This window comes from Heterodontus francisci, chromosome 18 (genome assembly GCF_036365525.1).
Source record: "Heterodontus francisci isolate sHetFra1 chromosome 18, sHetFra1.hap1, whole genome shotgun sequence".
Classification (NCBI taxonomy): domain Eukaryota; kingdom Metazoa; phylum Chordata; class Chondrichthyes; order Heterodontiformes; family Heterodontidae; genus Heterodontus; species Heterodontus francisci.
Window position 1 is genome coordinate 74079582 of NC_090388.1, and position 13120 is coordinate 74092701.

A 13120-nucleotide genomic window follows, 5' to 3' on the forward strand; every position below is an offset into this window, starting at 1 on the left:
TCACCCAGAGGGTGGGGGGAATATGGAACTTACTGTCAGAGGCTAAAACCATCACAACATTTAAAAAGTACTTGGATATGTACTTGAGGTGCCTTAAGATACAAGGCCACAGACCAAGAGCTGGTAAGTGGGATTAGGCTGGACGGCTACTTGTCGCCTGCCACTGATATGATGGGCCGAATGGCCTCCTTCCATGCTGTAAATTTCTATGATTCTATGAGGAGGCCGATAAATAGTCAATAATAATGCTGTTTAGTACAGCCATGTGTAGCCGGATGGCTAACAGCTAAGCATCTGCAGAGCATGAAGGGAAAAATAGCCAGCCTTACACAAGGACAAGGACTGTGAAACAACTGCAGTTGCAGTTTAATGAACCCAGCCTGCTGAACAGGCAGTGTGTGATAAGATGTGCTCCGAATGAGACTGTGAGACTGCTGCGGTTGCGAAGGATTGCTAGACAAGGACAGATAAGAAGAACAAGGCCAGCAGATGTGTTTTGTTTTGCTTTGCAACTAGCACGAAGCAAATGGATGACTCCAAATCATGTGTGTAGGTGATTAAGAACATTCTTGCTGCTGGGAGCAACTGGATAAAAAGGGGAGGCTAGGAGCCTCCGAAGCGAAGACCTGCAGAAACAACCATCGCGGAACAGAACCCATCGGAGGGAGACTGATCACTTCGCCTCGCAACGGGTAGTATTTAAGTCCAAGCCGTGAGTTTTGTCATTTGTTGTAACAAGAGTTGACACCCTAGTTTGAGGGTTTTGACAAGTCTAAAACCAGACAAGGTGTGAGGCAGAGTTAAGGTGGGGCACTGAACTCAGGTTTGCTTTGTTCATGGTGAAAATTCATCAAGGACTGTAATAAACACACAAGTTTATATCCGTATATCATAGAAATGATTGGATTAAGTGGGAAATATTGACTTTTATTGCAAAGCAAAAACATCAGGGTGTTTTACATTTTAAAAAATGCTCAGAGCTTCCACTCAAAAACAGGGCTGTCCAGGTCAAAACGGGCAATCTGGCAAATCTAAAATGGAAAGAAAATCCAGACAGTAACAGTGGACACTTCATCAGTGGTTGCTGCATACTACACAGCTTCTGGAGCTGACATCATTGGACTGCACGAGGACAAGAGGGAAAATTAAATCCAACTTGCAGCATAGAAGACAACGTACAAATCTATATAGCATCTTTCATGACCCCAGGATGTCCTAAAGCACTTTACAGTGTTACGACCAGGTGAGGAAGGGGTCTCAGGGTCCTCTTTCGCCCCTTCTCTGGTTTGACCGCAACAGGGTTTATTGTTTTTTTTAAACCCAGTGATCGAACTTACCTCAGTGAGCACTTGCTCCTGTTCCTCTAATATAATTGCAAATGAACCAATCAGACAGGTTTTCTTGAGTTTAAACAAGAAAGATGTAAGTTTGTTATCCTTATCTCTCTAAGCCGGTTAGAATTACTATAATACACTATGCATCCACACCCACATTCACACAAGAGTCTCACTCTCTCACACACACACACACACACACAACACACACACACTACAGAGGAAGAAACTGAGTTGGGAGGTTGGAGTAGAGTCTGTAATAAATGGAACTGAAATACAGTTCAGTAGTCTCAAAGTCTTTAGTTGAAATTGTAGTCCTAAAGTCCTCGCTGGACCATGTGCACGGTTGCAGACTTGCTTGTATCCTAGTGGTTCGTTTAAGGATCTGTAGACTTGGATTCACCAGCTGCAGCTTGAGACTTCTCTGGATCTCTACTGGAGAGAAGGAGAGAGGAGACAGAGCTGTTCCCTTGATCACTTTCAGTTACTGTCTGCCTTCTGAGTCACAACTCACAATCTCCAGAGTGGCACAAGCGGTCACATAATATGACCACCTCTGAGTTTTAATGGGAACCTTCTGTAATCTTCTCTGGAATTCAAGGCTCTCCCCTCAGACTGCCCAGAGATACTTGGAGGGGGACTGGCTCTTTTAAATTCAATGGGAGTCGATGGCTTTTGACGACCACTTCGATGAGGTTATCTCAGGTAACTGAATCAGAGAGCATCCCATTGTTCTGGCTAGGCTGAGTTAATCATGTTTGTCTCCAGTCTGCTCTGTTGCTGATTCATGTGCAAATTACCATGGCCATCGTGACTGCTAGCTTTTCTGTTTAAAAAGTTATTTTTAACAATTTCCAGTAAAAATCTCAGGCAAAGTTCCACTCGATGAAATTAATATTTTCTATTTGGCATGTGGGGTTTTCAGAACAGCAAATGTAGTACTTTTGAAGTGTAGCCAACGTTGTAATATAGGAAACATGGCAGCCAATTGGTGCACAGCAAGATCCCACAAACTGCACTAAAATATTGACTAATTATTTTTTTGATGTTCGTTAAGGGATCAACACTGGCCAGAATTCCCTTGCTCTTCTTTGAATAGTGCTGTGAGACAGTTTTCGTCCACCCAAAAGGGTAGTCAGGATCTTGATTTAACATCTGATCTGAGACAAGTACTTTTGATCCAAAATAAACAGGGTGTCATGCAGACCCCTACCTGCCAAGAATGAGGTATATTAATTTTGTCATATGAACATTGATTTTAAATTGTTGCTGAAGTGAAGAAAGGACTTGTTAAAAAAATCACCAGACACTTGGCTGGAAAAACACTTGCATACTAACAGACAGTGCTTGGAGAGACAAAGGATTATTGCCTGGTCCAATTAACCCAAAATGGACTTTGATCACCAGACATTGAAGGTGAGGAAGCTCACATTCCAGGATGACTGCTAAGATGGCAGAATCCACAAACAGAAGTGGTCAAACCAGCTAGTCACATGACTAACCTGCTGGGCAACCTGGGGTTTTTTGAACTAGCCACAGGACAGTTCGAATTCAGAAAGCTGTTTGAACTGGAACCTGAAACAAGGAAGCCTCTCTCTCTCTCTCACTTTCTCCCAAGCAAAGACACGTAAACCTCAAGAGAGAAAAGAATCCAACATCGGAACAAGTTGAAGCATGAACTGGGCCCCAACAAATTGCAAGACTTACCAGCAACCAAAGACTCCACATTGAACTTACCAGATATTGCCTCAAACTTTTCCCCTTTATTCCGTTTACTTTTTCTGTCTCTATATGTGTGTGTGTTTATCAGGTATGCATGCAAGCATGGTCGTTTCATATATTTGTAGTCGTTAACCGGATTAGAGTATAAGATTAACAAACTTCTACTTTTCTTGTTTAAATCTAAGGAAACCTGTTTGATTTCTTTGCCTGACAATTGGGGCAGTGAACAAGGATTCACTAAGGGGGAGCTAAAAACACGGTGTTTTAAAATTAAACCCTGTTACGGTTAAACCAGGCAAAGGCTGGGAGGGAACCCCTAGATGCCTCTCATCTGGTCGTAACAAGGGATTCTTGACCGATGCAATAAATGAAGTATTTTTAGCAAAAATAATAATTCCAATGAATTATAAAAATGGAAAATGCATTTCATATTTCAGGTGTTTGAAATAAAATTGCCGTGGGCAACTAATGAACTGCAAATGGTGGCAATTTGCCTGCTGTATTCTCAGGGGCACATGCCAGGGCATAACTAAGTGCACCGTATAGCTTGTCAATTTCTATTTTGTGCACAGTGCTAGTCAAGCAATTTCAATCAGCTTAGCAATCAGGTCATGGAAAAGAAGGACTTTGTGTATATGTGTTAAGCAGTGGGATGGAGGGGGCAGAGAGGTGGAAAAGAAGAAAGGTACAATGACTAGGATTATACACAGACCCAACAACTTCAATTCTCCTTCCAGGAGATGTTTTCAGAAGTGCAGGTTCAGATTATTTTGGTCAACTCTCCTCTTGGCAACAGTGTGTGACACAATGATTGAAAACCAGTGATGTCATTAATGTGGCATAAAGAAGGAAGACTGATAGCCGTCTTTCAATGTAGCAAACAACTCATTTATTTGAAATAAAATCAAACTTAGTATCAGTTGACGTGGAAAGATTTACAGGGTTATGGGGAAAGAGACAATGGGACTAATTTGATAGCTCTTTCAAAGAGCTGGCACAGCTGCAATGGGCCAAATGGCCTCCTTCTGTGTTGTATCATTCTATGATTCTATGAAGGACTCCTACCTTGAATGCATTTGCTGCAAAAAACATATTGGGAAAGTGTGGAGAGAGCAGTAACTTTCACAAGGGCATGTTGTATTTACCTGAAAAGGAAACATTTGCAAGACTGTAAGGAAAGTATGGGGGAATGAGACTAATTATAGACAGCTCTGTCAAAGACAGAGACTAACCACCTCCACTTGACATTCAATTGCATGAGCATCGACAAATCCCACATCATCAACATCCTGTGGTCACCACTGACCAGAAACTTAACTGGATCAGCTGCATAAATATTGTGGCTACAAGAGCAGGTCAGAGGCTGGGTAATCTGCGGTGAGTAAACTCACCTCCTGACTCCCCAGAGCCTTTCCACCAACTACAAGGTACAAGTCAAGAGTGTGATGGAATACTCTCCACTTGCCTGGCTGAGTGCAGTTCCAACAACACTCAAGACGCTCAACACCATTCAGGACAAAGAAGCCCACTTGATTGATACCCAATTCACTACCTTAAACATTCACTCCCTCCACCACCGGCGCATCATGGCAGAGGTGTGTACCATATACAAGATGCACTGCAGCAACTTGCCAAGGCACCTTTGACAGCACCTCTCAAATATATGAACTCCTAGAAGGACAAGGGCAGACCACCACTGGCAAGCTCCCCACTAAGTAACACACCATCCTGACTTGGAAATATAATCGCTGGCCCTTTATCTTCGCTGGGTCAAAATCCTGGAATTCCCTACCTAACTGCACTGTCTACACCACATGAACTGTGATTCGAGAAGGCAGCTCACCACCACCTTCTCAAGGGCAATTAGGGATGGGCAACAAATACTGGCCTTGCCAGCGACACTCACATCCCATGAATGAATTTTAAAAAAGAACCAGCACAAGCACAAAGGGTCAAATGGCCCCCTTTTGTGACGTATAATTCTATATGAGAGAGATAGATAGATTCTGGATCTAAACTGACCAACTTGATGCTTACAGTTACCTGGTTGAGATTGGGTATAGCTACATCTGACTTCTTAGAATATTTACATTGATTGTGCAAAGAGATCAAAAACTTGTATTTATATAGCACCTTTAACATAGTAAACAGACCCAAGGCACTTCAGAGAAGCATTATCAAACAAAATTTGACGCCAAGCCACTTAAAGAGAGATGAGGAAAGATGACCAAAATCTTGGCAAAGAGGTAGATTTTAAGGAGCATCTTAAAAGAGGAGAGATAAACAAGCAGAAAGGTTTAAGGAAGGGATTCCAAAGCTTAGTGCTTGGACAACTGAAGGCAAGACCCATGATGCAGCATTTAAAATCCGGGATGCACAGAAGACCAAAATTGGAGGAGCACAAGGATCTCGATGGCTTGTAGGGCTGGAGGAGGCTACCGAGCTTGGGAGGGGTGAGGCCATGGAGGAATTTGAAAACACAGGTGAGAGTTTTCAGATGGAAGCATTGCCAGACAGGCAGCCAATGTAGGTCAGTGAATACCACCATGATCAGTGAACAGGACTTGATGCAAGTTAAGATACAGGCAGCAAAACCTTGGATGAGCTCAAGGTGGAAGCTGGGAGGTCAGCCAGGAGAGCACTGGAACAGTTAAATCTTGAGGTACAAAGGTAGTGATGAGAGTTTCAGTAACAGATGAGCTGTGGCAGTGACAGAGTCAGACAATGTTATGGAGATGAAAAAAGACAGTCTTGATGGAGTGGATGTGTGGTCTGAAGCTTATCACGGTGTTAAACATGACACCAAGTTTGCTAACCATCTGGCTGCTCAGAGGGTTGCTATGGAGAAGGGTGGAGTCAGTGGCTAGGGAGTGGAACTTGTGGTGGGTCTGAAAAGGGCTTCTCAATATTTAATTGGAGGAAATTTCTGTTCATATAGTACTGGATGTCAGACAAGCAGTCTGTCAAATCAAATACACACCATGGGTCCAAACACACCCACCTGCATGGGCATAAATGCAAATATTGCCACTTTGAGACAAATCAATATGCATGCAGACAACAAAGGTGAGGATTCCCCAGTCCTTGAATATGCCAGCTCTCCACATCATCTTATTTCAGATTTCACTGCCTTCTGCAAGCCTCAAAAATCTAACATGCTTTCAAAGGGGCATTGTCCCAAAAGGGGAGCTTTCCAACAGCTAAGCTCTAAGAACTCCTAATAATTCCCTACATTAGAACAATGACTATATTTCAAAGAGTACTTCATTGGCCATAAAGCACTTTGGAACATCCGAAGGTCATGAAAACTGCAGCATAAATGCAAGTTCTTTCTTTAATTCTGATCTCTTGGGTACAGAGGCAAACTTCAAGTTATAGCCAGTGGTTCAATCTATTAGCAATTTGCTCTAATCTTATCCATGCAACAGGGAAAATGCAAGTCAATTTTTCTTTAACATCAGTGGTATTGTGTCACTGATCGGATCACTGTGCTGCTCTTGATGAAAGGTCTTATGCCAGCTCATTTCTTTGAACTTCATGCTCTGTTCTTTGCTGTAGTTTTGGATGTTAGACATGGCAAAATAGCTTAACATCTGTCTTAGGGAAAATGTTAGAAGCTATTATTAAAGATGTTATAGTGGGGCATTTAGAAAAATTCAAGGTAATCAAGCAGAGTCAACAAGGTTTTGTGAAAGGGAAATCATGTTTAGCCAATTTATTGGAGTTCTTTGAAGAAGTAACATGTGGATAAAGGGGAACCGGTGGATGTACTATACTTAGATTTCCAGAAGGCATTTGATAAGGTGCCACAAAGGTTATTGTGTAATATAAAAGCTCATGCTGTAGGAGGTTAACATATTGGCATGTATAGAAGATTGGTTCGCTAACAGGAAACAGAGAGTAGGCACAAATGGGTAATTTTCTGGTTGGCAAGATGTAATGAGTGGTGTGCCATAGGGATCAATGCTGGGGCCTCAACGTTTTAAAATTTATATAAATGACTTGGATGAAGGGACTGAAGGTATGGTTGCTAAATTTGCTGATGACACAAAGATAGGTAGGAAAGTAAGCAGTGAAGAGGACATAAGGAGGCTACAAAGGGTTATGGTAGGATAAGTGAGTGGGCAAAGATCTGACAAATGGAGTATAATGTGGGAAAATGTGAAATTGTCCATTTTGGCAGGAAGAATAAAATAATCTAATAAAGTAATCTAAATAGTTAAAGATTGCAGAGTTCTGAGATGCAGAGGGATCTGGGTGTGCTAGTGCATGAATTGCAAACGGTTTGCATGCAGGTCCAGCAATCAATTAGGAAAGCTAATAGAATTTAGTTTAGTTTAGAGATACAGCACTGAAACAGGCCCTTCGGCACACCGAGTCTGTGCTGACCATCAACCACCCATTTATACTAATCCTACACTAATTCCATATTCCTACCACATCCCCACCTGTCCCTATATTTTCCTACCACCTACCTATACTAGGGGCAATTTATAATGTCATTTTACCTATCAACCTGCAAGTCTTTGGCATGTGGGAGGAAACCGGAGCACCCGGAGGAAACCCACGCAGACACAGGGAGAACTTGCAAACTCCACACAGGCAGTACCCAGAATTGAACCCGGGTCGCTGGAGCTGTGAGGCTGCGGTGCTAACCACTGCGCCACTGTGCAGCCCTGTTATCATTTATTGCTAGGGGAATTGAATACAAAAGTAGGGAGGTTATGCTTCAGTTATACAGGGCATTGCTGAGGTCACATCTGGAGCACTGTGTATAGTATTGGTCTCCTTATTTAAGGAAGGATGTAAATGTGTTGGAAGCAGTTCGGAGAAGGTTTACGAGACTAATAACTGGAGTGGGCAGGTTGTCTTCTGAGGAAAGGTTGGACAGACTAGGCTTGTATCTGCTCGAATTTAGGAGAGTAAGAGGCAACTTGACAGAAACATATAAGATCCTGAGGGGTCTTGACAGGGTGGATGTGGAAAGGATGTTTCTTCCTGTGAAAGAATCTAGAACTAGGGGTCACTGTTTAAAAATAAAGGGTCGCCCATTTAAGACAGAGATAAGGAGAATTATTTTCTCTGAGGGTCGTGAGTCTTTGGAATTCTCTTCCTCAAAAGGCGGTGGAAGCAGAGTCTTTTAAGTATTTTTAAAACAGTGGCAGATAGGTTCTTGATAAGCAAGGGGGTGAAAGGTTATCGGGGGTAGGCAAGAATGTGGAGTTGAGGTTACAATCAGATCAGCCATGATCGCATTGAATGGCGGAGCAGGCTCGAGGGGCCGAGTGGCCTACACCTGCTCCTAATTCGCATGTTCATATGATCTCCACTTTCATGAGGTTTATCACAAGTATTAGCAGCATTTCATGCAGTGGTTAAATAAGACACTGTCATCCTAACACAAACATTTGCAGAAGTAATCTCTCTTGAAAAAGAAAAATTACTTTTAATTGTAACCCAAAATTAGGTTGTGAGCCAGAAACACAAAACTTGGTCCATTACTGAAGCTCGGGTCTGACCACAGTCTTGTTTTAGGTTTCACCTTTTTCCCTACATCCTACCCCCTTTGGCATGGCTTCAATATCCTTTCCTTTGCTGACCTTGGACATGGGACTTCTCTCTGCTGACGCATCCTACAGCACTATTATATAGATATATTTACAAAGACCACAAACTTGTACACATTTGCAGTAAACACAGCGTCAAACACAGCGGGTGGAGGAGACAGCTACAGAATGCCCACTCTTTCGTATTATCTTCCTGGCTTTCACACATTTCTGGAAGACGAGCTCTGAAACTCCAGCAAACGTCAAGGCAAACACTTCTACAATTCTTTAATTCAACCAGGTTTGTACTGAACAGAAAGGCACCAGTCTATTTCCCCAGACCCCCCAGTTCACATGCAGCATTCCTTAGCTAAGATGCATAATACTGAGAGATACTGGGTCTCAGGACAATGGAAATGATGGAATTTGAGTATCATTACCCTACTGTTTCCTCTGCTGTTGGTCTACTATCCTCCAGTAGCTTGGTACTGTATGGCAGCGCAGAGCCCAATAAATCCATCACACAAACCCTTGTAAAGACTGTTTTCAGATCTGAGAGTACACTGCTAATGTGATTGGAATTTGTTAACAGCTCGTTGATATTCAATGCACCATTCTGCCGATTGCAAAGAATATAACGGAAGAATGTTCCAGGCACAGATTACATGCTTTTGTCAAGGTGCAAAAAGAACTTTTACCAACAGCGGAATTATCTCATTCCAGTTTACAAAACGCGCCTTGCCATTATTAGACGTTTCCTCTCAAAATTCTCCTCCAAAGCATTTTGGAAATTAGAGTAGAACTGGCTTTTTGGGTCAATAAATCATTAATATTTAAATCCTAAGAGGCAAAAAAAAAGGCTACAAGTATTGCTGAAAAATGCATGGTCAGTCACACCAGAAAATGACTGAATATTAAATAAATTGCTACACCTTCACATCTTACATGTCCGTCACATGTCCAGGCGATGACATTCTCTTTCATATGGAAAAAAGGTTGAGATTTTTCACTTGGAGAACCACAGACTGTGTTTTGGCGATTTTTTTTCTTTCTCTGCAAGATTTCCTCTATACTCTATTTGCATCATACATCTACCGATTTGAAATTTGCACCTCATAGAAGGACACCTTCGCCCCCAAGCTGAATGTGAAAATACAGTAAAGAGCTCGGATCACTGCCCAGTTAATGCAATGCAAATACACAGTTATATTGCTGCTTTCCACGCCAGGTTCAGTTAGACTTGGAGTCTCAGTGAAACCTGAAATCGTGTATTTTTGAAAGGGGTGCAAAAACAAACAGGAAAGAATAAAAACATGCGCCAGCAAAATGCAGCTCACCGTGATAGATGACCATTTATTTATATATCAATTAAAATGGTACGCGGGTTTTCATTCAATTACTGCCTTTTGATGTTGAAATAGAAATTGCATTAGATTTGCTATTAAATCGCTAACCTTTTTTCCCTCCTTTCATTGTTAACGCAGATAAATAACGCTCTTTGGAATTAACTCAATATGATAGCAGACCGATCACATTCAGTAAACGGTAACAGAGAGGCAGCAATCTTACAGCTATTTCTGGATAAAATGATCTGACTTTGCATTCTTGCACATGGTTCGGGGAGTCGATATTGCACCCTAACTCACTGCATCAGGGAAACCCTACCTCAGCAAAACTTCATTCCCTAAGCCAAGCACAAGACGGAAATCTCATCAAACAAAATAAAGATTAAAATAAAGATGAAACCTACCACGGCTACCTCTGGTCGTCCCAGGGCTGTGCTGCACTTCAGAAATCCACAAGCAAAGATTTACAGCAGAAAATTTCCTACTTAGCTCCACTGCCAATGTACGCAGCTGACAAGTGGAGTTATTAAAAGAAAAGCGCACAGTGGCTTCAAGCTGACATCAGACCCGAGCTGGGTCTCAACAGCCCTTTGCAAACCAGGCAACCAGGGTTGAACTGCAGGCAAGGACGATGCACGGTGGCAGGTCTGCTGTCAAATCAGACGGTCGGGACGCAGAAAGCTCTGGGATTTATCTTTCCTTGAAGGAGCCATCCCAGTTAAAGTCACTCAACCCTTCTGCAGTCACTTGCCACACACAAAAAAAACAGTCCCTCTTTAGACTCAGACGGCTACCGATCCGAACAGCATAATGCATAATTCATGTCTCAAATCCATGCACTTCCTCTATTCCCTGGCTGAGCAGTGTAATGGCCTATTGATCACTCATTTACTAAAACATTTTTTGGGGGGTTGGGGGGGGGGGGGTGGGAATGGAGGTTGAGAGAGATTAGTAATTAGATTTTACTACAACAAGCAGTACATTAATCAAAATCCAGGATCTAAGACCCAGGAATCCTTCCCCTGCAGCATTTTCATTTTACATAATCTAAAAATGCCATTCAAACTACAGGCTGCTTATCTCAAGTTTTTGCATTTAGCTAACCCCGTGGGAGATGCCCTTCCATTATCAGTGCAATATTTGTGCAGTGTTAAGGCGATGCCTCTGACAGGAATCGATCAGGCTTAAAGTGCTGATCAGAAATAGCTTGTTGCGAATCTTAACTGTTCAAACGGCATCTGCTAAAAGTGCACAATTATTTTTTTTTTAAAGTGCACAATTATTTTTTTTAAATGCAGAGCGTGACTCAGCTGGCCAAGCTCCCACATCTGTCACATTATTTCGCTGCATTGGTGATGTCCACATCATACCATTTGACTCGGAATACAGTCACGAATCCTGCCACTAAGCAGGGGTTGCCTACACTTTGTTTCAAATTTAGGTCAGTGCATCTCATCATTTAAAGCAAAGTGCAGTGGACAAAACAGATAAATATTAGCAGCAAAAAGGCTTCCGTATTAAATCTCCAGAATGCGCTACACCACTAGGCTGACAACTGTTACATAATTAACATCCATTCAACAAGGGGCTGCTCTGAGACACAAGACCGTGCAAGGCCAAGGTACTATAATTCTGAATAGCCCAAATCAAAATATAGAAAATCATAGAATCATACAGCACAAAAGGAGGTCATTCGGCCCACTGTGTCCATGCTGGCTCTTTGAAAGAGCAATGCAATTAATCCCACTCCCCCACCCTTTCCCTACAACCCTCCAAAGTACAGGGTAATCCTTAATAAATGTTTAGTCCGACGATATTATTTTGTGCAATGAAGGGTTTTTAATGCTATTTCATTCACTTAATCTATGTTATCTACCTGTAGTTTAGAAATTGGCACTACTAGCAGACAAACACTTACCAAGACCATTTAAAATAAATTGATTAAAAGGCTGGGACAAATGGAGCTTTCAAAATTAAGATCGATAGATTATTGTCAGGAAAGGGATATGAAGCTAAGGTGGGTAAATGGAGTTGAGTGTCAGATCAGCCAACTGAATGACACAGCAGGCTCGAGAGGCTGAATGGCGTATTCTTGTTCCGATCCATTATATTATGCATTATAAAAGAAGTGGAATGTCATACAAGCACAAAAAGCATTGGTCCATTACAATCAGCAACAGTAATTTCTGGAATAGGGTTCTTGATGAAAGGTCATCGACCTGAAACATTAACTTTGTTTTTCTCTCTCCAGATGCTGCCAGACCTGTTGAGTATTTCCAGCATTTCTATTTTTGTTTCAGATTTCCAGCATGCACAATATTATTGTTTTTGTAACAGTAATTGCTAGGCTTGTACAAATTAAAAGTCCAGTGCATGTCTGTCACCCAAACCATCATACTCACTTTAGAACCATAGAAAAATTAGAGCACAGAAAGAGGCCATTCAGCCCATCGTGTCAGTGCCAGCCGAAGAAAAAAAACTAGCCGCCCAATCTAATCCCACCTTCCAGCACCGGGTCCATAGCCTTGCAGGTTACAGCACTTCAGGTGCATGTCCAGGTACTTTTTAAAGGAATTGAGGGTTTCTGCCTCTACCACCATTCCTGGCAGTGAATTCCAGACACCCACCACCCTCTGGGTGAAAAGGTTTTTCCTCATGTCCCCTCTAATCCTTCTACCAATCACCTTAAATCTGTGCTCCCTGGTAATTGACCTCTCTGCTAGGGGAAACAGGTCCTTCCTGTCTATCTAGGTCCCTCATAATTTTGTACGCCTCAATTAAGTCACCCCTCAGCCTCCTCTGTTCCAAGGAAAACAACCCTGACCAATCCAATCTTTCCTCACAGCTGCAGCTTTCAAGCCCTGGTAACATTCTTGTAAATCTCCTCTGTACTCTCTCCAGAGCAATTATGTCCTTTCTGTAATGTGGTGACCAGAACTGTACGCAATACTCCAGCAGTGGCCTAACCATCATTTTATACAGTTCCAGCATTATATCCCTGCTTTTGTATTTTATACCTCGGCCAATATCGGAAAGCATTCCATATGCCTTCTTCACCACTCTATCTACCTGTCCTACCACCTTCAAGACCTGTGGACATGCACTCTAAGATCTCTCACATCTTCTACCCCTCTCAATATCCTCCCGTTTATTGTGTATTCCCTCACTTTAT

General features: G+C 42.2%; 1 protein-coding gene across 3 annotated transcripts in view; it reads right to left on the reverse strand.

Annotated features, from left to right (window-relative positions):
- LOC137379721 (contactin-1-like) overlaps nucleotides 1–13120 on the reverse strand; it is a 934724-nt gene that overhangs the window by 645288 nt on the left and 276316 nt on the right. Inside the window, exon 1 of one of the 3 annotated variants that reach the window (XM_068050988.1) lies at nucleotides 10353–10757. The exons of the other annotated variants lie outside the window; for them this stretch is intronic. The gene's annotated coding sequence lies outside the window, so the exon portion shown is untranslated. Of the gene's footprint in view, nucleotides 1–10352; nucleotides 10758–13120 lie in introns of those variants that run through there. 3 annotated transcript variants of the gene reach the window in all.